General features: G+C 48.6%; 1 protein-coding gene across 3 annotated transcripts in view; it reads left to right on the forward strand.

Moving 5' to 3' along the window:
* LOC146609071 (semaphorin-6D-like) overlaps positions 1-23,254 on the forward strand; it is a 98,492-nt gene that overhangs the window by 4,314 nt on the left and 70,924 nt on the right. Inside the window, exon 2 of one of the 3 annotated variants that reach the window (XM_085346799.1) lies at positions 10,889-11,006. The exons of 1 other annotated variant lie outside the window; for it this stretch is intronic. The gene's annotated coding sequence lies outside the window, so the exon portion shown is untranslated. Of the gene's footprint in view, positions 1-10,384; positions 11,007-23,254 lie in introns of those variants that run through there. One more of the 3 variants, XM_085346800.1, reaches the window with a different exon arrangement.

The following is a 23,254-nucleotide window of genomic DNA, read 5'->3' on the forward strand; positions in this document are numbered from 1 at the left end:
CGTGTCGTCAGTTGAAGTTAAACATGGAGTGGTGTTTGCGCAGCAGGGTGGAGGCGATGCCCTTCATCGCTGTGCTATACTTCCTGAGCATGTCTTCTGCTGCTGAGTGCTGATTGGGCAGGACGTGCTCTCTCGATGGCGCCCGGCTCTGCTGTCTCCGCCAGAAACTTCATGAAAACTTCAAGTTTTCCAGAGAGCTGCTTTCACTGTGGCTGAGAGCGCCCCCTGTGGCACAGGAAGTCTGCAGCTGTGGACGCTGTTATGTGATTGTGGTCTCAGAAATGTGGAAGCCACTCTCAGAATCTAGTGGTTTATTCCTCATGACCACAGGTGGAGGTAGGGCGGGGCTATATCATACCGTTCATGGTAACACCGGTGTCATGTTGGGCAATGATAGGAAAATGAAATATTGCGATAGAATATGGGTAAAATGCGCATGCGCAGTGCCTTTGTTTTCATACGCACATGGAGGCGACGCAGAACGAGAAGAGCGAAAGCGGATCGTTGAGTGAAACGATGAACCTGGACTGGTTTGTAAAAATGCTGCAGCTTCACTGGTGTGGAACTGGTTTAGCTTTCGACCCTCAGATACACAACAAAGCACTATTTCTGGTAGCGCATGCTAGCGGGCCGTCGTTATTACCGTGTTGTTTGGAAAATACGGCGCACTTAAAATCATCCTTTGATTTTTCTGAAAGTCGATAGAGCCCCTTATAATCCCGTGTGCCTTATGTATCCTCGCGGAGTGATACGTGCTGTGCTTCAACATAATATTACCGTGTTGTGTGTGTATAACCTCTTTTTAAGTTTTGTGGATGTTATACATGGTTATGCTGAGGATGTGTCGGCCAGTTTCCACTGGAAACGCCTTTTGGTTAAACTGTCAGCGAGGAGTTTGCACTGTTACATTTTTATATTTATTTTAATGCACATAAGAAACAGCTGCTTGTTTAAGTTAAAATACATTGTATCCAAGATGGCGCCGCGGATGGTCGCCCTGGTGCTTCAGTGCGTTACTTTTGTCTTGTTTTTGTGCATTTCTTCTGTGTCTGGGAACTCCTCTGGATATTCTTACACCAGAGAAGAGCTCCTTAACTGCAGGACTACAACGCCTGTGGATTTATTTCCAATATTTGTCGCATCTGCGGCAGATTTACTGCTGACTCTGATCAGGAAAGTGAGACGTCGAAAGAGAGGTAAGCGAGCCGGCGTACTCGTGCGTTTGAGGAAACGCGGACTGAGAACGGCCCTTCCTGGGATCTTCCTTTCTAATGTACGCTCACTCTGGAATAAGATAGACGAACTGGCCCTGATGAGAAGCATGAACAGAGACTTTGCCTCCTCCTGTGTCTTATGTTTTACGGAGTCGTGGCTCAGTGAGGACATCCCGGACTGCGCGCTCAAGCTGGAGGGCTTTCATCTGCTGCGCGCGGACCGGCAGGCCGCTCTCTCCGGTAAAACCAAAGGTGGAGGTGTCTGCTTCTACATCAATAGTGGCTGGTGCACAGATGTAACAGTGATTGCTCAGCACTGCTCTCCCTCTCTGGAATATCTTTTTATTCACTGCAAACCGTTTTATTCTCCGCGGGAGTTTGCTTCATTCATCCTGGCCGCTGTTTACATCCCGCCAGACGCGGATGCGCGAGCAGCTCAGTGCGCACTCGCGGAGCAGATTCTCCACACGGAGCGGACATTCCCGGACTCTCTCATCATTGCTCTTGGGGACTTTAACAAAGCCAATCTGAGCCATGAGCTTCTGAAATACAAGCAGTATATTAAATGCCCGACCAGAGAGGAGAGGACATTGGACCACTGCTACAGCACGATCAGCGGGGCCTATCGCGCGGTGCCGCGCGCTTCACTCGGACTTTCTGATCACGTCATGATCCACCTAATCCCCGCGTACAGACAGAGGCTGAAGCTCTCCAAACCTGTCGTGAGGACCAAAAAACTGTGGAGCAACGAGGCTGTGGAGGAGCTTCGCACGTGTTTGGAGTCTACAGACTGGGACACATTGAAGGCTGCTTCTAACAGCTTGGACGAGTTTACGGACACTGTCACCTCCTATATCCACTTCTGTGAGGACAGCATTGTGCCATCACGCACCAGGGTGAGTTATAACAATGACAAACCCTGGTTTACTCCTAAACTCAAAAAGCTGTGGCTGGAAAAGAGTAAGGCGTTCAGAAGCGGAGACAGGGACTGCTACAGAGAGGCCAAGTACAGGTTCACTAAGGAAGTGGACATTGCCAAACATCAGCACTCTGAGAAGATGCAGCAGCAGATCTCAGAGAATGACTCGGCCTCTGTGTGGAAAGGTTTTAGGAATATCACCAACTACAAGCCTAAAACCCCCCACTCCACTGATGACTTGCTCTTAGCCAACACCCTTAACGACTTCTACTGTCGTTTTGACGAGCCATCAGGCAGCCTTCACACCTCCAACGACCCCAACAATAGAGGCACTTTGGACACTCATTCCCCCACCTCTCCCCCCTCCATAGAGCCATCACCACCTTCAAACTGTTCACCTACAACACCCCCCTCCTCACCCCACACAAAAGAGGATTTCACACCACCTCCTCCGACCACAACTCTTCATATTCATGAAGCAGATGTGAGGAAGCAGTTTAAGAGTCTGAATGCTCGGAAAGCTCCCGGCCCAGACGGTGTGTCTCCTGCCACCCTCAGACACTGTGCAAACGAGCTGGCCCCAGTGTTTTCTGGCATCTTCAACTCCTCACTGCAGGCATGTCATGTGCCTGCCTGCTTCAAGTCCTCTACCATAATCCCTGTCCCCAAGAAACCTAGGATCACTGGACTAAATGACTACAGACCCGTGGCTCTGACATCTGTGGTCATGAAGTCATTTGAGCGCCTAGTTCTCTCCCATCTCAAGACCCTCACGGCCCCCCTCCTGGACCCCCTGCAGTTTGCATATAGAGCCAACAGGTCTGTAGACGACGCCATCAACATGGCCCTACACTTCATCCTGCAGCATCTGGACTCCCCAGGAACCTACGCCAGGATCCTGTTTGTGGACTTCAGCTCTGCCTTCAACACCATCCTTCCAGACCATCTCCGAGGCAAGCTTTCCCAGATGAATGTGCCTGATCCCATCTGCCGGTGGATCACTGACTTCCTGACGGACAGGAAGCAGCACGTGAGGCTGGGGAAGAATGTCTCGGACTCCCGGACCATCAGCACCGGCTCCCCTCAGGGCTGTGTTCTTTCTCCTCTGCTCTTCTCCCTGTACACCAACTGCTGCACCTCCACCCACCAGTCTGTCAAGCTAATCAAGTTCGCAGATGACACCACCGTCATTGGGCTCATCTCTGACGGGGATGAGTCTGCCTACAGGAGGGAGGTTGAACGTCTGGTGTCTTGGTGCAGCCACAACAACCTGGTGCTGAATGCCCAGAAGACAGTGGAGATTATTGTGGACTTCAGGAAGCACACAGCCCCACTCCCCCCCATCATCCTGACTGACACCCCCATCACCTCTGTGGACTCATTCCGCTTCCTGGGTACCACCATCACCCAGGACCTGAAGTGGGAGCCCACCATCACCTCCGTCATCAAGAAAGCCCAGCAGAGGATGTACTTCCTGAGGCAGCTGAAGAAATTCAACCTGCCAACACGGACGATGATGCAATTCTACACTGCAATCATCGAGTCCATCCTCACCTCCTCCATCACCGTGTGGTACGCTGGAGCCACTATCAGGGACAAACAGAGACTGCAGTGTGTTGTGCGCTCTGCTGAGAAGGTGATTGGCTGCAGACTCCCATCTCTGCAGGACCTGTACACCTCCAAGACACTGCGGCGTGCAGCCCGGATCTCAGCTGACCCTTCTCACCCTGGACACAGTCTGTTTGACCTGCTCCCCTCAGGCAGGAGGCTCCGGTCCATTCGCACCAGAACCTCTCGCCACAAGAACAGTTTCTTCCCCTCTGCTGTTGGACACATGAACAATAACCACATGACTGTCCCCGCCACTAACACATGACCCTACGCTGTGTCACTGCATCATTTCATGTCTGGCACTGATCACCACCTGCACTCATGTATATATCTTTCTACGTAGCACTCTTAATTCTTATTCTCATGTATATATCTCATGTATATCTCATGCACATATCTTTCTTTCTACATAGCACTTTAATTCTTATTGTTTGCACTGAAGCACCGCAGCAAATTCCTAATGTTGTAAACCTCAACATCTGGCAATAAACCCATTCTGATTCTGATTCTGATTCTGATTGATGTTTTGTTTTTGCACTAATAAAGTTGTGGAGTTGTAAAGTATTTTGTCTCGTGTCAGTTACATCGTTATCGCAAATTTTCCAATGTATATGGTGATAAATATTTTTGGTCGTCGCCCTGTTCTAGGTATGTGCAGCGGATGCTGTGAGTGCGCGTGTTGGCTGCGTATCAGACGCTGACCAAGCGTCATTCTGTAGCACGTCCTCAGAATTGTCTCGTTCTCTGCGGGTCTGAGCCCGGGTCGCGATGTCCGGCTCCGGGTCGCGATGTCCGGCTCCGGGTCGTGTGTGTGTTTTTGTGTTCTGTCTATCTGTGCTCTCACACACCTCCTCCCCCTGCTTCTCCTCCTACTTATGTTATTGTACTGGTTCTGCTCGCCTGCACAGACCCCTCCCCCTCGCTCAGGTTGCGGGTAAATTGAACCTCAGAGATGAAGACAGGTGAAATTTCTTTGGAGTGAGCGGCGGCCGACCTCAGCGCGTGTCCCGCTGCTTCTCTGTGATTTCGTTTGTCTGACCTTTACGTGCGGCGGGGGAGATCAGGAGACCATAAAGAAGGAGATGAAGACAGCGGCGGTCCGCGGGAGCCAATGACAGCCTGTTTCTGACAGCTTCATGCTTCCTGTGCGTTTCCTCTGAGGCTTCAGCCAGACTGCAGAAGGAGATTTAAAGGTTCGCTCACGCAGGCTCAAAGTTTCAGGTGACATTAGTTATAACAGTAGGATATTTATTTCCTGTTTCCAGAGAGACCTAGCAAAAGTCGGTCATGTGACACACTCGAGAGCGGACGCTAATGATCCCAGGTTTTTGCTTTTTGGGGTTTCTGCTGATGGAAAATCAGCGTTTTTCCTTTCTGTCCATCAGAGGCACAGGCCACACCCACCTGTGCTCACACAGACTCTGTCCATACTTGGCCCAGGTGTGGTCACGCTCCAGGAAACCCTGAAACGCTGCCGTGCATGTGCAGTTCTTATTTGTTTTACTGCAGAACAGCGACGGTGTCCTCGGATGAAAGTTTGGGCCTGTCTGTCTTTTTCATGGAGTTCTGTGATGTCACTGAACAGGAAGCAGTCACAGGAGTGGCGAGGGTAGCGATGGCTCCTCAGCTGCGCTTCGCTTTCAGAGGCGGATAGTTTGAGCTGTATCAGCAGCTCCCTCACATCAGAGAACCCGATCACAGCGGCTGTGTTACTTAATCTGCAGCTGTCGGCGCATGCGCCTCGGCAATGGCGGCATGTTGTAATTCACTGCTGAGCGACCGTGGCGTCCTCCGGCACGTTTCCTCTGGTTGTCCTGAGAGGCCAAACCCACTGCAACTTAAAGAAAAACGCCACAGAAGGTAAATAAAGCACAACAGAAGCGTTTCTGAGGAGACATTAACGTGACGGACCAGGGCCTAACAGTAAACAGGCGATAGCAAACATGCATCTGCGGTTACATGAGTGACAAAAACACACCTCCGAGTCTGTAGCTGTGTCCCAAAACGTCGGCTGCATCCTCCCGAGGCCGCATTTGAAGGCCGATTACGTCACATCGACGCGACGAAGGCTGGCACAATTCGTCGGCTCCTTCAAATGCGTCCTTCATTTCCCCGGATTTGAAGGATGGGTCGGGTGTGTCCTTCGCGGCCCACCATATTCCAGAATTCATAGCACGGCCCAGCCAAACTCCAGTTTCCAACAATGGCGGCCGCTACTAAGTTTTAAAATTACTCTTATTATTCTTTCTGGGTCACAAAATAAACCTTTAACATATTTTCAGGCGAGAATCTGTGTAAACTTCAAATATCTGCTCGGTTTATCGCATATTTGCAAAAGTGCGCCGACGTTTTCGGAGACGTCTGTGACCCACCAGCTCGATAGCGAGCCGGGGGGTTCAAGGGTCACTCGAGCCGGCGAGAGCAGCGGACCCCCCCGGCTTCATCGTTTTCAGACGGTTTGGCTCACATCAAAGTTATTAGTTTATTAGATTAAATTAAACTTTATTAATCCATCGAGTGGGTTCCTCCGGGATCACACAGCTGAATAAACGTCAGAGTGTGAGACGGTGAAGAGTTTACTCCAGTGTCCTGTTATATTTTAGACAGCAAGGAGCAGACGGCGAGTTTAGTAAACCCCACCGACACAGCGGTGACGCAGATCTGAAGGCGAGACCGTCACATTTCACAGCCTCACACTTCCGGCCTTCTCGGTCTTCGAAGGACCCGGCCAACGTAGACCGCGAAGGCGGGTCCTCCGAAGGATGCATCCGACGTTTTGGGACACAGCTTGTGTGACCCCTACAGCTGGTCCGTCCCGTTATTGTGTCCCCAGAAACAGCTCCGTTCTGTTTTGGGCTTTTGCAGCGTTTTTGTCTTTGTTTCCTTAAACGTGGGTTTAAGGCCACCGTAGATTCCAGCTGTCGATGACGACTCTGCTGTGGAGGAAAAACAGTTTCCTCTCAAAGTGAAGGAATTTGAAGCACCCGAGGTCAGAGCCGCCACCGCGCTCTGAAGGAACGCCATCGGCATCTGTTTCCACGTTTTCTTGGCTCACCGTTCACAGTGAGGGGCGTAGGAGGCTCCGAAAGCAGGAAACCATCAGGCTGACGTGTGTGTGTGTGTGTGTGTGTGTGTGTGTGTGTGTGTGTGTGTGTGTGTGTGTGTTGGCTGACCTCCAGGCTACCAGGATCTACCCGCTGCCAGGCATGTGCAGGATGGCTGCAGCGTGTTTCACACTCCAGCTGTGTGTGCTTCTTTGTGTGTCTCTGAGTGTGTGTGTGTGTGTGTTAGGTGGCCTTTCATTGGTCGCCTCCTGCACTTTTTGTTGTGTCTTTATCCGTTTGATCCAGCAGATTCATCCGGTGACCTTTTCCCCGTCATTCAGACTGCACAAAACACAAAGACACACACACACACACACATGCGCACACAGAACAATGGGTGGATTAGCCCAGTTTTTGGTAATGCTGTGTTAATAGGCAGCAGATTACCTGGTTTTGCTGCAGGAAACAGAGACGTGTTTGTTCACGGGTAATGAGGCTTTCAGTTCAAACACTGAGATGGTCTTTATGTTTTATCAGCTGACCTCAGGTCAGCTTGTAACGACCCAAAACACAGAAGAATATCTGTGCCGTGTAAATAAAACATCATGTGAACAAGTGTAATATCAGAGTGCGATTGATGGAGTGATGTCGCATGTTTATGTGTCCAACAATCACGTCTGATGGCGAGGACGTCAGCGCCCAATGATCATTTAGCATCTAAAAACACAGCGCTAGTCTAATCAGGCTACCACTTGGTGAGGAGATGCTAGCGGCCGGTGAAACCCACACTTCAACACAAGACTCCGCCCAGCACTGGCAGAGCGCTCGCCATGAGACAGGAAGAGGAAACGTTATAATCTTATTAACAAAAGATGAACGCGCCACACAACTTTGCAGGCAGGAGACGTGTTTCCGTGTTTATCCTGCTGCACAGTCACAGCGTCGCTGACCGAAATCGGGCTCTGGCTGCAGGACTGGAGTCTGCATGCACTGGATCATCACTCTGGGTTCTCGGCTAGCTTAGCGTGCAGATCACCAAAGAACCTTTGTAAGGACATAACTTAGTACAGTTACTGTTACTGCCTTCCTGAAAAATGTAATGTGTTTACAGTAATTTGTTACTTTGTTGCACCCAGTGCTTGTTTCAGTGAAAGGATGGAGACGATGTTCTTTGTGTTTGCATGAATAAATGATTCATAGATTCAATGAATTCATTTCATTAGTATTCGTTTGTTTTCCATCACCATAAATTTTCCTGGTATGAGTTTGAGGCTGCAGCAGTTTGGTTTTTAGTTCCTCTCCGTTTTTCTCAGCGGAGCCATGAGTGAGTGGCGTCCTGTCGATCTGCTGTGATCAGTAATCGTTAATATTAATTAACCTACGGACGCAGAAGCATGTTTTGTCCCAGGGCACTGACCTGAAGCCTGTTCTCTACATTTGTTTCTGTTTCCTTTACTGCTGGGTTGGAGCGTGAGGTCAGGTGAGGTTGGGTGAAGCTAAACGGACAGAGAGCAGACACAGCGAGCAGCTTTGGAGCGAGTCGCCGCTCGCTGTTTTCAGAGTCGTTCTGAAGCGGCGCTGAAACACTGTTTATGAATTTATCCGGCTTAGAGCAGCTCTCTCCGCCCGGCTGCATCATCACACACACACACAGGCTGAAGGTGAGCGGTCAGATTTAAAGCTGCTGCATGTGCAGGGTGCATGAACCCGCTGCAGTATCAGGATCTGTATCAGGCACCAGCTGTGACAGATGTGGCGGTTTCCCTGCTGGAAGATTTACACTTATTAACCCGGCGAGGCTGCAGAGAGAGAGCGAGCGTGAAGCGCTCCGGATTAGACCCGGCCTGTGTGAAACACTGCAGCACACCAGCACTTTACCCATAAGCAGCACTAAAGCAGAGAGGAATTATGGGAACTTTTTCTATCACGTATGATTTTGAAGAGTCCTTTAGTGTGAGTGTGGACTGCTGTCACACTCCCGGATGTGTGATGTGCTTCCGTGAAGCTATTCCTGCACATGAACTTCTCCCAGAGCTCCCACTGCTGGGAATACTCCCCGTGATCGAGGCAGGAGGTTACCTGCGCCGGGGCACTGGCTGATGGCGAGGAGGACGTGAGCGTGCGTGTGAGTAACAGCACAGGACTGTAACGAGCTGTGTGGGGCTCAGCACCGACACCGACAGGTCGGTGGTTGGAGCATCTCCGCGCTCGATGGCGTCCTCCTCGCGTGGTGCTTTTGTTGCTTGTGGAGGAAATCACTTCCTGTGTGTGTTCTGATTAGCGTTCTGTGGGATCGTTGGCTTTTGTCTGTTTGATGTGCAGCCAGCAGGACGTCTTTTTCCCGGGAAACCTGGTGCAGAACAAACAGAAGTGGGAGCGCTCCGGCTGATTCCTCCCACCGAACGCCGGCAAACAAATCACAATCAAATCTGACTGCAGAGTTTGCATGACGCAGGGACTTGAGCGCACTCCCCGTGGCTGCGCGTCACCGCTGCAGGATCTGCTCTTTCATTATTTTCTGCCGTCCTCCCCTCATTTCTCTCCTCCTTTAATTTTCTCCCTCGCCGCCTCGTGCTCCGTCTGAACTCGTCTCTCTTTTCGGCTCATTTGCTCAGACCTGTCGGCTGTCGCCGCCCATAACTCACCTCCCGTGCTCGCCGCTCGGAGGCTCAGTGCTCACATCTCTTTTATTTCCACGACGGCTGCGGCAGACCTCCACGCTCCCTCTGCTGATCCCGGCATCGCATCCATCCACATCTGGACCTCTCGCTGCCTCCGGAGGCCCGGAGCAGCCAGAGATGTGAGAGAGTCACTAATGTGGCCCCGAGTTAGATCATCCCGCTAACGGAGGGTCTTCATCAGGATAATGGACTCATCTCCTCTCTCACTGTCAGTAAAGCTCACGTCTATTCATATATGTCCAAGAGTTCTTCCGCTGATGCTCGTTTTCCTGAGGATCCATTTGAGTGAAAGTCCAAAGTCTGCGTGTCGAAGCTCGGATTCACCAACAGGAAGTGTCAGATCCCACGCTGCTCCTCTTTCCTGTGCTGAAGCTGTCTCAGCATCCAGGATTACTGAGGGCGGGTGTTATCAGCCTGTGCTGCAGAGGACTGCTGACTGCTGCGGTCGTCTCTGCTGCTTGTGTCAGAGGTGAAAGGTCACCGCAGCAGAGACTGAGCATAAAGGCAGGACAGCTGACATGTGACCTCATTTACATGGACGGATATCAGCTAAACAAACACACATTCCGAAGTTACTACTATGAATTACAGTTATGAGTTGTAATTGTCAGAGAGGGTCAAAGGTCACATTCCGGCGGCACTGATATTGTATCCTGCTGTTTTAGCCGTGGTCCTGCTGCTCCCAGTGGTCACTCGTGGCATTGCAAAAAACCCAACAAACTCACCTGAAGGTAACACCTGTGGACCGCAGACAGCACTGAGCATGTGCAGAAGGCCACAGTGCAGGTGTTGAGCGCTCAGCTCCAGGTGAACTGGTGGTTTTTATGTTAACTGGTCAGATTGGTTTCCATATTCTTCTCCGTTTGAGCTTCACGTGTATCTACAGCCAGTCAGACGCCTGCTCCTGTCGGACTCTCGGCTTTATTGGACTCACCTTTCCAGGTGGAACCAGGTCTGGGAACGCCCCGGCTTCCTGCTCCTCCTGCTTCTCTGGTTGGTTCTCTGCTGGAGGGTGTAGCTCGTTTAGAGGCTTGGTGGTTGGATGATGTTGTTGGTCCTTTGTGTGTGCAGGTTTTTCTGAAGCAGTTTTCATGTCTTTGCTTTTTCCGAGTGTCCCACAGTGCTTCCAGGTATGTCCCGGCTCAGGTATGGAAAGGTGGATGAATGAGACGGAGTTCACGGAAAACATAAAACTGGAGCAAATCTGATCCGGCTGTGTTGTTAGAGGAGTGTGAGTCAGAGATATCCTGACTGGAGCAGGGATCGAGCCCTCCTCTCTCTCTGGACCTGAACCCTCCGGCCGGCTGTGGTCAGATCTGCCGGTGTCCAGGTCTCAGGGACACCTGCGCCCCTCCCACAATGCACCTGGATGAAGACGAAAGGCCTGACCGCCTCCTCTCTCCCACTGTGTCTCAGCAGATCAGGATTAGTCAGGACTACATCTGGATCTGGACTTCTACTACCTGGATTTGGGCCTTTCTGTGCTCTGATTGGCTCTGCCGAGAAGCTGCTCGTGATTGGACCACCTGAATTCGAGGTAAGTTAACCTGTGTGTACTAATGTCTTTAATGAAGCTGCTGCTGGAGCTGCACAGGGACATGCAGGGTGTTACTGTGTGTGTGTCATTAATAACATGATCAGCTGATAGTCACACAGGAGTGTGTGGAGCTTTAATCTCGCTGACTCTTGCCAGATGACCTCTGACCTGTGACATCACATGAATACAGACGTGTCCTGTCATACGTGTACTCCTGTGGTCCTTGTGAGGTCTTCCGTGCGTTGCAGGAAATAAAACTGCAGTCATGGTCAGAAACAACTTTCATTTATGTCATTGTGTTGACCTCTGACCTCTGACCTCTGCATACACAGAAACAGGCTTAAAGAACCGAGTACAGGAAGTAGTCTGTTCCCTTGAAGAGAGATACATGCTGCAGATTTGACTTTGTTTTACTGAACGTGTGTGTGTGTGTGTGTGTGTGTGTGTGTGTGTGTGTGTGTGTGTGTGACGATAACAAACCGCTGTAAGAATTAATGAGTAAACACTGGAGGATGTGCAGAGTAAATGTGCCTCAGGGTGTGTGTGTGTTTGCCTCGAGGCAGTGCAGAGATCCCACGGGAAAACTGGAGGTTAAAGGCCTGCTTGAACTTGAAAACACACACACACACACACACACACACACACACACACACACACACACACACACACACACACACACACACACAGATGAGATAGTACTCTAAAGAAGCTGATAAGGCCTCGACATGCCTCAGATAATAAATCCGCACACAGTCACAGTGTGAGCGAGGAAATCTGCTCGGAGCTGCTGATGGATGAGGGCTGAGATATCCGAGTGAAACGTCTGGAAGTTCGTTCAAAGGATGTTTGTGGAACACAAGAACTCGTTTTTTCCACTGAGCTGCAGTCTGGACGTTGTTATCAAAGTCGGAATTTCTTTGGAAAGCAAAGCTGCGACTGACAGTCGGGATATTTGAAGAGATCCAAGCGCGGTGAGGAAGTTGGGCTTTTTTTTTGGATGTTTCTCGACGGTTTTTGTGCAAAGGTTCAAATTTTAAGACGCACTGTTTAAAAGTGTCCAAATGTTTGTAGACAGCTGTTCCACTGACGTAAAACCAGGATTTGTGGGGACCTGATAGGAAAATATAAAAGTTTGATGTGTGAAGTCGATCAGCGGCGTTTTGATCTCGTGCTCACGCCGTCAGGTTTGTGTGTGCGGCTGCATAAATCTCTGAAAGGGTTTGTTCAGTGTCGGTCGGCGAGGACAGCGCTGCTTCACACGGGAGCGTTTGTGAAACTACAGAAACTCATCGGCTCATTCACAAAAATGTCATTCAAGACAGTTTTTTAAAAAGCATTTTGTGGGGACGTTTGAGTGAAGCGGTGAGGTTGGAAAATGTGGATGGTGGGGACATTTGGATTGTGCCACACAATAAGAAGTTAACCCTAACCTGTGGTGATGAGTCCTGCAGGTTTCCACGTCACAGCGACACAGACGCGGGGCCGATTCATGGCTTCATTGTTATGGCGGTGCTCGGGGTCTTTGACCCGAACCCCACGCTCCTCTCAGACAGACGCTGTGACGGGGAAATGTTTGTGTTTGACGGAGCAGATGATGGCTCGCTGCAGCGCTGCGTTCGTTTGCAGAACTCACTCCTAAAGAGCCGTGCAGGGACCGGAAGCCAAGCTGACCCGCCAATAAGACAGTTTGGAGTTTGTTTTTTGCCAAATTTTGGTTTTACTGACAGCTTAAAGTCTCACTTTGCATGCTGCCACATAAAAACACTCCTCTGCAACCAAAACACCAAATGCTGCTTCGCTTCCCTCCTCTTCCTCCTCCTCTTCCTGGTGTCAGTGCGATGGAGTAACTGATGCCAAGCAGCTCCTTCATCTGACAGGTCACAGAACGCTCAGCAATCACTGATGGAATCGGTTTCACACCGCCCTCCTACGGGGGTGCTGGGACGCGTTTTGTCACATGTTAATTCCTGACGTCCGGCGTTGAGCAGACTTGACGTTTCTGCTGCAGTGAAGCTGGAAACGCTCGATCAAGAGAAGCTTCGACTGAGACTTTTGTTGATTAATGAGCCGGGACGTCTCAGCCGAAAGCACTCGATCATGGAAGAATGGGAACTGGCTAATACCTGGACCACCCAGGAAGTAATCCCCACTCACGCCAATTATTACTTATTGATGTTTTGGGCCCAATGAGAACCCCAGTCTCATCACCCCAGAGGTGATAAGTGACCGTGACACGGAGCAGACTTAACCAATCACTGCACAGTATGCAGTCAGCATTTATCTGATGGAGCCAATCCCAAACAACATATGGCTCTGTTTACGTTTGTGCTCCGATCCCAACAGGAGGAACGACCGGTTAGCTTCAGTCTGTGGAGATCGATCATCGATTACAGAGAGGAGGTGTGTCCGTGTGTGTGTGTGTGTACTCGTTGTACTGATGTTTCGGTGACACCGTTCCCAGTAATGTGAGTTATTGCTGACACAGAGGACGTCAGCATAGGAATCTCGGAGCGAGTCTCAGGAAGTCTTCCTCCCATACTTCTACCTTTCTGCTGCTGGCAGATAAAGGCTCCTCTCTCTGCTCAGGGATTAAGGCCAGCAGCGATTATCTGATCTTTGTCTTGCTGAGGGCCTGAGACTCCCAGCCCCCAATCACAACAGCACTGACAGTGCTCTCAAAGCCTGGCTCGACTCGCGGTGCTGAGGAAATGACCCAGTTAGAGCGAAATGTTGGGGGTCAGCTGACTGGGAACGCCGGCTCCAGGATGACTGTGTCAGCAGGAAAATCTCCAGTTATGATGGATGATGGTCCCTTCCCCTCCTTCACTCATGAATTCGATCTGTTTCTCAGCGTGTTTTATGTTAGTCAGGATTTCTGTGATTACGTGGTGACCTCTGACCTTTGACCCCTGACCTCCTGTGAAGTAAGGTTTTGCTTTTGTTTGTGTTTTTGTTTCATTTTGATAAGCCAGCTCATGAAGTCTGTTTCCTGCTGGTTTGAGGCAATAAAACTGTTGCTGTGGACGTGTCCTCGATTGTGGGACTTTGAATGGCTGCAGGATTAATCCTGTGTGTGTGTGAGCAGGTGGTGGTGGTGGTGTTGTTGGGGGTGGGGCTGCATGTCTGTCTTTGGATTAAATGTAAAAAGATTGGACCTCCTCCTCGGTCCCTCCTGTCTTTATCTGCCTGGCTGGAAAAAGGCTCTAAACCTCATGACCCCTCGTGCCTCCGATGGTGTATGACTGTGTCTGTCCTTACCAGGGTCACGTGGCTACAGCCTTCCTGCTGTCAGTCATGGCCCCTGAGCACCAGGCAGGCATGCCTGGTGGTTGGTGCTCCACTGAGGAGGTAGAAGGCCAGCAGCAGCTGGTTATACCAGGTTATTCTTCAAGCAAGCTTTAATTGTCACATACACAATCATACAGAGTACAACATGTAGTAAATGGCCTGCATTTGTATAGAGGCGCTTTACACTACATTCAGTCATCCACCCCATAGTAGTGAAATGCTTGTGTCCGAGCTGCGGACAGGCTGGAGGCCATTTTAGGACTTGGTTTTAGCATGGGGGGTCTAGCCAGGCCCCTTACTGAATCCAGTAAGGGTCTGCGCTCCAAAGGTGTGTAGTCTTACCACTACAGCTTCTTCCTCAGGACACAGAGGAAGTGCAGCTGCTGGGCCTTCGTTACCAGGGGGATGGTGTTGTGGGTCAATTCATTTCAGTGTTATTTATACAGCGTCAAATCACAACAACAGTCGCCTCAAGGCGCTTTATATTGTTTCATTTCATTTATTTATTTATTTCACACTTGGTCAACAGTTTCCACAGTTAGTTCTTTCAGACAAACCAACCACACTGTCTGTCAGTAAAGCAACCATGTGTGAAAAGCAGCAGGAAGAAGAAAATATTCGTATTAAACCCCGCCCCCTCTCTACAATCCAACTTATATTGCAAGTGGGCACCAAAAGTCAAGGAACAAACTAACATTAACATTTATCTCCGGTCCTAACAACACATTTACAATCAGAATATACCACTCCACATAGTAACAAGGAGAAAAGATGAGTAAATAAAATAAATGAGGCAAAAAAATAATGGATCCTTTTTCAATTAACTCCAATTTCATTCACATTCTTCATATTGAGTTATTGTTTTATACATGTAACACTTTTTAAAACTATGTAAATTTATGCAATTCTGTAAATTATAATGAAGACACTTCCACAGTCGTACCCGTAACCGTTGGCCTCATTAATCTTTGTGTAGTTCTAGCTAGCTGATGCTTAAAATAAAATTTCCCCCCGAACACATTAAAAATACTCTTTGTAACTTAGAAGGCAAAATATTACTTTTAGCCTTAAACATAATTAATAGTGTCCGTAGTTTCACTAAATCTCCTAATTTTAATAAATTTTATAAATAATTTATTTGTATGTTCTCTATATTTAACATTATGAATCATTCGTATCACTTTCTTCTGTAATAAGTTTAGAGGTTTTGTAGTATTCTCATATGTATTCCCCCAAACTTCGACACAGTAACTTAAAGTATGAGAAGAACAATGAAAAATATAAAATGCGCATTGTTTTGTGGTCTAATGAATCTCTTACATTTCCCAAAATATAAATGTTTTTAACCAAATCGTTCAAATTCTCTCCAGAGCAATAAAAATTTGTGTCATCTGCAAATAAAATAAATACCTTTTTGGAACGCTGGTTGCCGGTGTCTCTAGCTTCACATGTCTGAGAACAGAATCGCCAATTACCAGAGTTTGACCCCCGGCGGGTGTGTCGCCGAGTGGGGAAAAACGGTTAGACACATGAACGGGTTGGTGGTGTACCTGGGGCTTCTGTTTAGGACTATGCTTCCTCGTCACCATCACCCAGCCGCCCTCTTTCCCCAGCTACAGGGGCCTGGCTAGCTATGGGTGAATGAAGGGTGCGAAGCCGAGTCTCCAGTTCATGGATGGAGACAGGTTCCACCTGTTCTCCAATTATAATGAGAGAGTTGTGGACCTGTCTGTGTCTCCTGAAGTCCTTTGTGAGTTCCTTTGTTTTCAGGACGTTCAGCTTCAGGTTATTTTCTGAGCACCAGCGGGACAAGTTTTCTACCTCCGCCCTGTACACACCACTTCAGTGTACAGGAAGCGCTTGTGTATGAGTGTGAGACCGGTTTGAGACTGGCCCTCTGCAGCCATGAAGCTGGAGCAGACAGTGCTGCGTGTTGTGGGGTAGCACGCCGTGGTGTTTGCTGTGTTGTGTTGGTGTTGTTTTGTGTTGGTGTTTGAGGTGTTGTGTTGTGTTGGTGTTTGTGGTGTTTGCAGTGTTGTATTGGTGTTTGTGGTGTTTGAGTTGTGTTGGTGTTTGTTGGCGTTTGCGGTGTTGTGTTGGTGTTTGTGGGGTTGTGTTGTGTTGGTGTTTGTTGGCGTTTGCGGTGTTGTGTTGGTGTTTGTGGTGTTGTGTTGTGTTGGTGTTTGTTGGCGTTTGCGGTGTTGTGTTGGTGTTTGTGGTGTTGTGTTGTATTGGTGTTTGCGGTGTTTGCGGTGTTGTGTTGGTGTTTGTGGTGTTGTGTTGTGTTGGTGTTTGCGGTGTTTGAGTTGTTGTGTTGGTGTTTGTGGTGTTTGAGTTGTTGTGTTGGTGTTTGTGGTGTTTGAGTTGTTGTGTTGGTGTTTGCGGTGTTTGAGTTGTTGTGTTGGTGTTTGTGGTGTTTGAGTTGTTGTGTTGGTGTTTGTGGTGTTTGCGGTGTTGTGTTGCTGTTGTTTTGTGTTGGTGTTTGCGGTGTTTGAGGTGTTGTGTTGTTGTGTTGGTGTTTGCGGTGTTTGAGTTGTTGTGTTGGTGTTTGCGGTGTTGTGTTGTGTTGGTGTTTGCGGTGTTTGAGTTGTTGTGTTGGTGTTTACTGTGTTTGAGGTGTTGTGTTGTTGTGTTGGTGTTTGCGGTGTTTGAGTTGTTGTGTTGGTGTTTGCGGTGTTTGAGTTGTTGTGTTGGTGTTTGCGGTGTTTGAGTTGTTGTGTTGGTGTTTGCGGTGTTGTGTTAGTGTTTGTGGTGTTTGAGTTGTTGTGTTGGTGTTTGCGGTGTTGTGTTGCTGTTGTTTTGTGTTGGTGTTTGCGGTGTTTGAGGTGTTGTGTTGTTGTGTTGGTGTTTGCGGTGTTTGAGTTGTGTTGGTGTTTGCGGTGTTTGAGTTGTTGTGTTGGTGTTGTTTTGTGTTGGTGTTTGCGGTGTTTGAGGTGTTGTGTTGTTGTGTTGGTGTTTGCGGTGTTTGAGTTGTGTTGGTGTTTGCGGTGTTTGAGTTGTTGTGTTGGTGTTTGTGGTGTTTGAGGTGTTGTGTTGGTGTTTGCGGTGTTGTGTTGGTGTTTGTGGTGTTTGAGTTGTTGTGTTGGTGTTTGAGTTGTTGTGTTGGTGTTTGCGGTGTTGTGTTGCTGTTGTTTTGTGTTGGTGTTTGCGGTGTTTGAGGTGTTGTGTTGTTGTGTTGGTGTTTGCGGTGTTTGAGTTGTGTTGGTGTTTGCGGTGTTTGAGTTGTTGTGTTGGTGTTGTTTTGTGTTGGTGTTTGCGGTGTTTGAGGTGTTGTGTTGTTGTGTTGGTGTTTGCGGTGTTTGAGTTGTGTTGGTGTTTGCGGTGTTTGAGTTGTTGTGTTGGTGTTTGTGGTGTTTGAGGTGTTGTGTTGGTGTTTGCGGTGTTGTGTTGGTGTTTGTGGTGTTTGAGTTGTTGTGTTGGTGTTTGTTGGTGTTTGTGGTGTTGTGTTGGTGTTTGCGGTGTTTGAGTTGTTGTGTTGGTGTTTGCGGTGTTTGAGTTGTGTTGGTGTTTGCGGTGTTTGAGTTGTTGTGTTGGTGTTTGTGGTGTTTGAGGTGTTGTGTTGGTGTTTGCGGTGTTGTGTTGGTGTTTGTGGTGTTTGAGTTGTTGTGTTGGTGTTTGAGTTGTTGTGTTGGTGTTTGCGGTGTTGTGTTGCTGTTGTTTTGTGTTGGTGTTTGCGGTGTTTGAGGTGTTGTGTTGTTGTGTTGGTGTTTGCGGTGTTTGAGTTGTGTTGGTGTTTGCGGTGTTTGAGTTGTTGTGTTGGTGTTGTTTTGTGTTGGTGTTTGCGGTGTTTGAGGTGTTGTGTTGTTGTGTTGGTGTTTGCGGTGTTTGAGTTGTGTTGGTGTTTGCGGTGTTTGAGTTGTTGTGTTGGTGTTTGTGGTGTTTGAGGTGTTGTGTTGGTGTTTGCGGTGTTGTGTTGGTGTTTGTGGTGTTTGAGGTGTTGTGTTGGTGTTTGCGGTGTTGTGTTGGTGTTTGTGGTGTTTGAGGTGTTGTGTTGGTGTTTGCGGTGTTTGAGTTGTTGTGTTGGTGTTTGCGGTGTTGTGTTGGTGTTTGTGGTGTTTGCGGTGTTTGCGGTGTTGTGTTGCTGTTGTGTTGGTGTTTGCGGTGTTTGAGGTGTTGTGTTGTGTTGGTGGTGTTTGTTGGTGTTTGTGGTGTTTGCGGTGTTGTGTTGCTGTTGTTTTGTGTTGGTGTTTGCGATGTTGGTGTTTGCGGTGTTGTGTTGTGTTGGTGTTTGCGGTGTTGTGTTGGTGTTTGTGGTGTTTGAGTTGTTGTGTTGGTGTTTGTGGTGTTTGAGTTGTTGTGTTGGTGTTTGTGGTGTTTGTTGGTGTTTGTGGTGTTTGCGGTGTTGTGTTGCTGTTGTTTTGTGTTGGTGTTTGCGGTGTTTGAGGTGTTGTGTTGTTGTGTTGGTGTTTGCGGTGTTTGAGTTGTTGTGTTGGTGTTTGCGGTGTTTGAGTTGTTGTGTTGGTGTTTGCGGTGTTGTGTTGGTGTTTGTGGTGTTTGAGTTGTTGTGTTGGTGTTTGCGGTGTTGTGTTGCTGTTGTTTTGTGTTGGTGTTTGCGGTGTTTGAGGTGTTGTGTTGTTGTGTTGGTGTTTGCGGTGTTTGAGTTGTTGTGTTGGTGTTTGCGGTGTTGTGTTAGTGTTTGTGGTGTTTGAGTTGTTGTGTTGGTGTTTGCGGTGTTGTGTTGGTGTTTGCGGTGTTTGAGTTGTTGTGTTGGTGTTTGTGGTGTTTGAGTTGTTGTGTTGGTGTTTGTTGGTGTTTGCGGTGTTTGAGTTGTTGTGTTGGTGTTTGCGGTGTTGTGTTGGTGTTTGCGTTGTTGTGTTGGTGTTTGTGGTGTTTGCGGTGTTGTGTTGGTGTTTGTGGTGTTTGAGTTGTTGTGTTGGTGTTTGCGGTGTTTGAGTTGTTGTGTTGGTGTTTGCGGTGTTTGAGTTGTTGTGTTGGTGTTTGTGGTGTTTGTTGGTGTTTGTGGTGTTTGCGGTGTTGTGTTGCTGTTGTTTTGTGTTGGTGTTTGCGATGTTGGTGTTTGCGGTGTTGTGTTGTGTTGGTGTTTGCGGTGTTGTGTTGTGTTGGTGTTTGCGGTGTTGTGTTGTGTTGGTGTTTGAGGTGTGAGGGTGTCTGCACGACTTCAAACTGAAAGTAGAAACAGCAGCGGGCGCTATGGTAACCGCTAACTAAACGTTAGTGTTAGCCGAGGTCGCCGTTTGCACTCGTGTTTCTGGTGTTTGATGATGACGTAAGGTTAACCCTGGCATGTTGTGAGCTGTGACGATCTGAGGAGGTCAAAGGTCATGTCCTTCCTGTCCACTCTGACCTCAGTGTGAGGTCGTCCAGGTTAGAGCCTCACTGTGTAGTCAGTCTCGTCTTTGTTCCCCTCAGTGTTTGTGTTTATTTGTCATTCCTGCACAGCACCTATAATTTCATTGCACCTGTACAGTGACAATAAAGGGCTATTCTATTCTATTCTATTCTATTCTATTCTATTCTATTCTCTTGCAGAGAAGCGGAGGTGTGAAGCTTTCCCCTGAAAGGTTTTGGTGTGTCTGTGCTCTCTGTCCCACTTCGGCCTGTTTTTCCTTCCTAAGGTGTAAATCTGTGTCTCTGTGTTTGACCTGGTTTCCATCACGTGTCTGCTCCGTCACCCTCCGATGAAGCGGGGTGGGGTGCTTGGACGGAGGATGGCGGCTGACCTCCGGGGCTGACTTCTGGCGACTGATCTCTGGCGGCTTGCCTGGAGCCGGCCCACTTTAAACGGGTGCTGTTCATTTGTTTTTTCACCGTGTCCCAAATCAGAATCAGAATCAGAATACTTTATTGATCCCTGGGGGAAATTATTTTTTGTTACAGTGCTCCATTTTAAACCAACATTAAGACAAGACAGACAATACGCTAACTAAGAATAGTACAATATATACATATATATACATACATACATACATAAGTCACTTATAAATAAATAAATATATAAATAAAAATTTGTGCTTCCTGTCTGACGCAGAAACCGGAGCTGAGGAGGAACTCCAGACTCTGGGAGCTAAACGCTTGTGTGGGAGTAACCGTTCTCATTTTGTCAGGGAGGCCTCGGTGGAGGTTTCACGCAGCTCCTGCAGTGAAGTTTCCTTCGAGGGTCTGAAGTGAATTAGACTGATGGAGTGTGTCGGCGTGTTAGCACGAGGCGTTCTGTCCAATGTTAAGTCTGGATACAGGAACAAAGCAGAAGCTGCTGCCTCGTTGAGGTGACGGGACACAGGCAGATATCGCCTCAAAGACAGAAATGTGGATTTTATTTAAAGTGCGTGGATGTGAGAGTGTCGCTGCAGGATATTCTGAAAGATCACAAAACAAAATCAGGCTGTGAAATCTCAGCGCAGAGCCTCGCTTCCTTTCAGCCAGCATCAGCCAACAATATGGCCTGCACACACACACACCTGTACGTACGCACACCTATGCACATGTTACGAGCAGCTCCTATCAGAAGCTTCGGGTAATTGTAGTCGTGTTGGACTCGACAGGTAAACGCAGCACGCCTGGTTTAGCTAACTCAGTGAGATGAGCTGGAAAAGAACTGATTGAGTTTTTTTTCAAGGAATCAGCCGGATTTGATGCCGGCACGCTTTGGACGGGGCGGCGGCGTTTCAAAGATCGCCCACAGGTACTCGCCGAGCGCTTGATTAAACCGCTCTGATCTCGCTGTTTCGATCCCTGGCTGCTCCGGCCTGCGTGCCAAAGTGTCCGTGGTTAAGGTGCTGAACCTGGTGCTGAACCTGGTGCTGCTCCTGATGCGTTTGTCAGTGTGTGTGCGCGTGTGTGAGTGTGCGTACGTGCATGTGTGTGCGTGTGAGTTCAGTGGTCTAAATATGATGCTGAGAAAAGTCGACTCCCCCCGCGCAGCATCCTGAAACAGGATTACACGTCAGGCTTATTCCAGCACAGAGACGATGTACGCGTCACGTTTATTAGAGATCAGGCTCCTCCGGGCCGTCACGCCCTTACAGCAGTGAGTTGTGGGTAGCTGGAATCCTCTCGGATATCAGCGGGGTTAATCACAAGGGCCAATATTTCAATCAGATGGAAAAAGCTGAAAATTTGCCGCGAGCTTGTTCTGCTGCCGAGCCTGAGAGAGAAACTTATGGGCTCTGGGAGCGTTTCAGACGCGGCGAGGTCACAGAGCCAATCTGATTCTCGTTTCCGTGAACGTGTCACAGACGGGCTGCAGGAATAACTGTGCTGTGTTGATCTGGGATCATCTAACATTGAATGTTTCACATGATAGTTTAAACACAAACGTGTTTGAATGGCACAGCTCGCTGACGCCATGTTTTACGTGGGCAGGGATGAGTCCAAAGGGGGGCACGGGGGCACTACACCATTTTATTTCACATTGAAAGTGAAATGATATAAAATCGAGTGTTAATATTAAAAAGTAAAGCTTTTTCCAAGCGCTAGTAAAACTGTGAGGGTTGGTTGAACATCATAACGTCTGTATTCAGCAGCACAGACACAAACCTGAGGATGCTGAGACACTGTTCTTCATCCGTCACAACACACACACACACTTCAAACCACACCAAACTCACACAGCCTTCCAGAAACACAGCGAAGAGGAGTTTGTCCTGCCTTGGATGTGATTGCATATTTATCGTATTTTATCTGACTTTGTCCTCAGAGACCGCGATCACGTTAAAAGTCCTGATGAGTCCACAAGACAAATTACTGTGTGTGTGTGTGTGTGTGTCTGAGTGTGTGGCTGCCATTAGGCTCCCACCCTTCATTTGTCTAATGGATGAAGACTTAAGCCCCCTTAAAACACAACGTGCACGCTCACTGCATGTGCACGGTGATCCATTAATTAGCTTAAGTGGACCCTCAGCACCCCCCCCCCCCCCCCCCGGCGCGTCCTCGGTGAGAAAGCATCTGTAAAAGTCAGCTGATTTATCTGTGACGTTTCAGACTCTGAGCCCCACCCCCCCACCCCCCGGCCATCCTCTGAGATGTTTCCAGGCAGTTTTCCAGATTTTCCAGAATCCCGGTATTTATCCCTTAAAGGGGCGGAGCAGCAGCTTATCCTCGGCCTTTTCTTCTTTGTGATTGGCTCCGCTTCGTCCCGGAGCCGTGAGGAATGTTGCCTCCAGGGGAGTTTTCCTTCATCTATTCCTGAGACGACGCCGATGGGGCTGCAATGTGGAGGGTGCTCAACATGAGACCGGAGGACCCGGGGGGGTGCGTTAGTCCCGTTCTGGGGACCGGGCTCAGTGTGTCATTCAGATTCAGGGAAGCTTTATTTACCGTTTCATAAGTACAAAATATCAATAACAAGAACTATGTCTGTGAAGGTTCTCAGTCATCCAGGTCATCGTAGTCAAAGGAGCTTGCAAAGAAAAGCGTCTGGACTTCTTTAAGTTGCTTGAAGACGTTTCACCTCCCATCCGAGAAGCTTCTTCAGTTCTAAGGTCAAATGGTGGAGAGTCCTTAGAACTGAAGAAGCTTCTCGGATGGGAGGTGAAACGTCTTCAAGCAACTTAAAGAAGTCCAGACGCTTTTCTTTGCAAGCTCCTTTGACAATAACAAGAACTGTTTCCATGGTAACTAGGAGGAGAAGCTGGAGGGCAGACAGAGGCAGTTTTCAGATGTGAGCATGTTGGAATAATAGGGTTAATCCAGCATCGGCACAGAGCTTTAAACACACCTGCACACACCGAGGAAAGCCAAAACGATGGAGCTGTGCAATCAGAGCCAGTCATTTCCTGCTGGAAGAGCAGATTCAAGCTCAGGAGAGAGGTCAGACTCCATCAACCAGCTTAAACAGGTGTTCTTACCTGAAGAAGGTTTTACTGGAAAGTAGAGCTGGGCGATAGAATGATAACGATATGTATCGCGAGATAACTTTTACTCGATAGAGAAATTAAGCTATCGCGATAGACCTCGCCGCTCTTGTCCTCTTAAAAAAAAAAAAAAAAAAAAAAGGTCAG

The sequence above is a fragment of the Diplotaxodon limnothrissa genome, linkage group LG22 (genome assembly GCF_057381915.1).
Source record: "Diplotaxodon limnothrissa isolate DT_005_m linkage group LG22, D_limnothrissa_male_GT1.1, whole genome shotgun sequence".
Classification (NCBI taxonomy): domain Eukaryota; kingdom Metazoa; phylum Chordata; class Actinopteri; order Cichliformes; family Cichlidae; genus Diplotaxodon; species Diplotaxodon limnothrissa.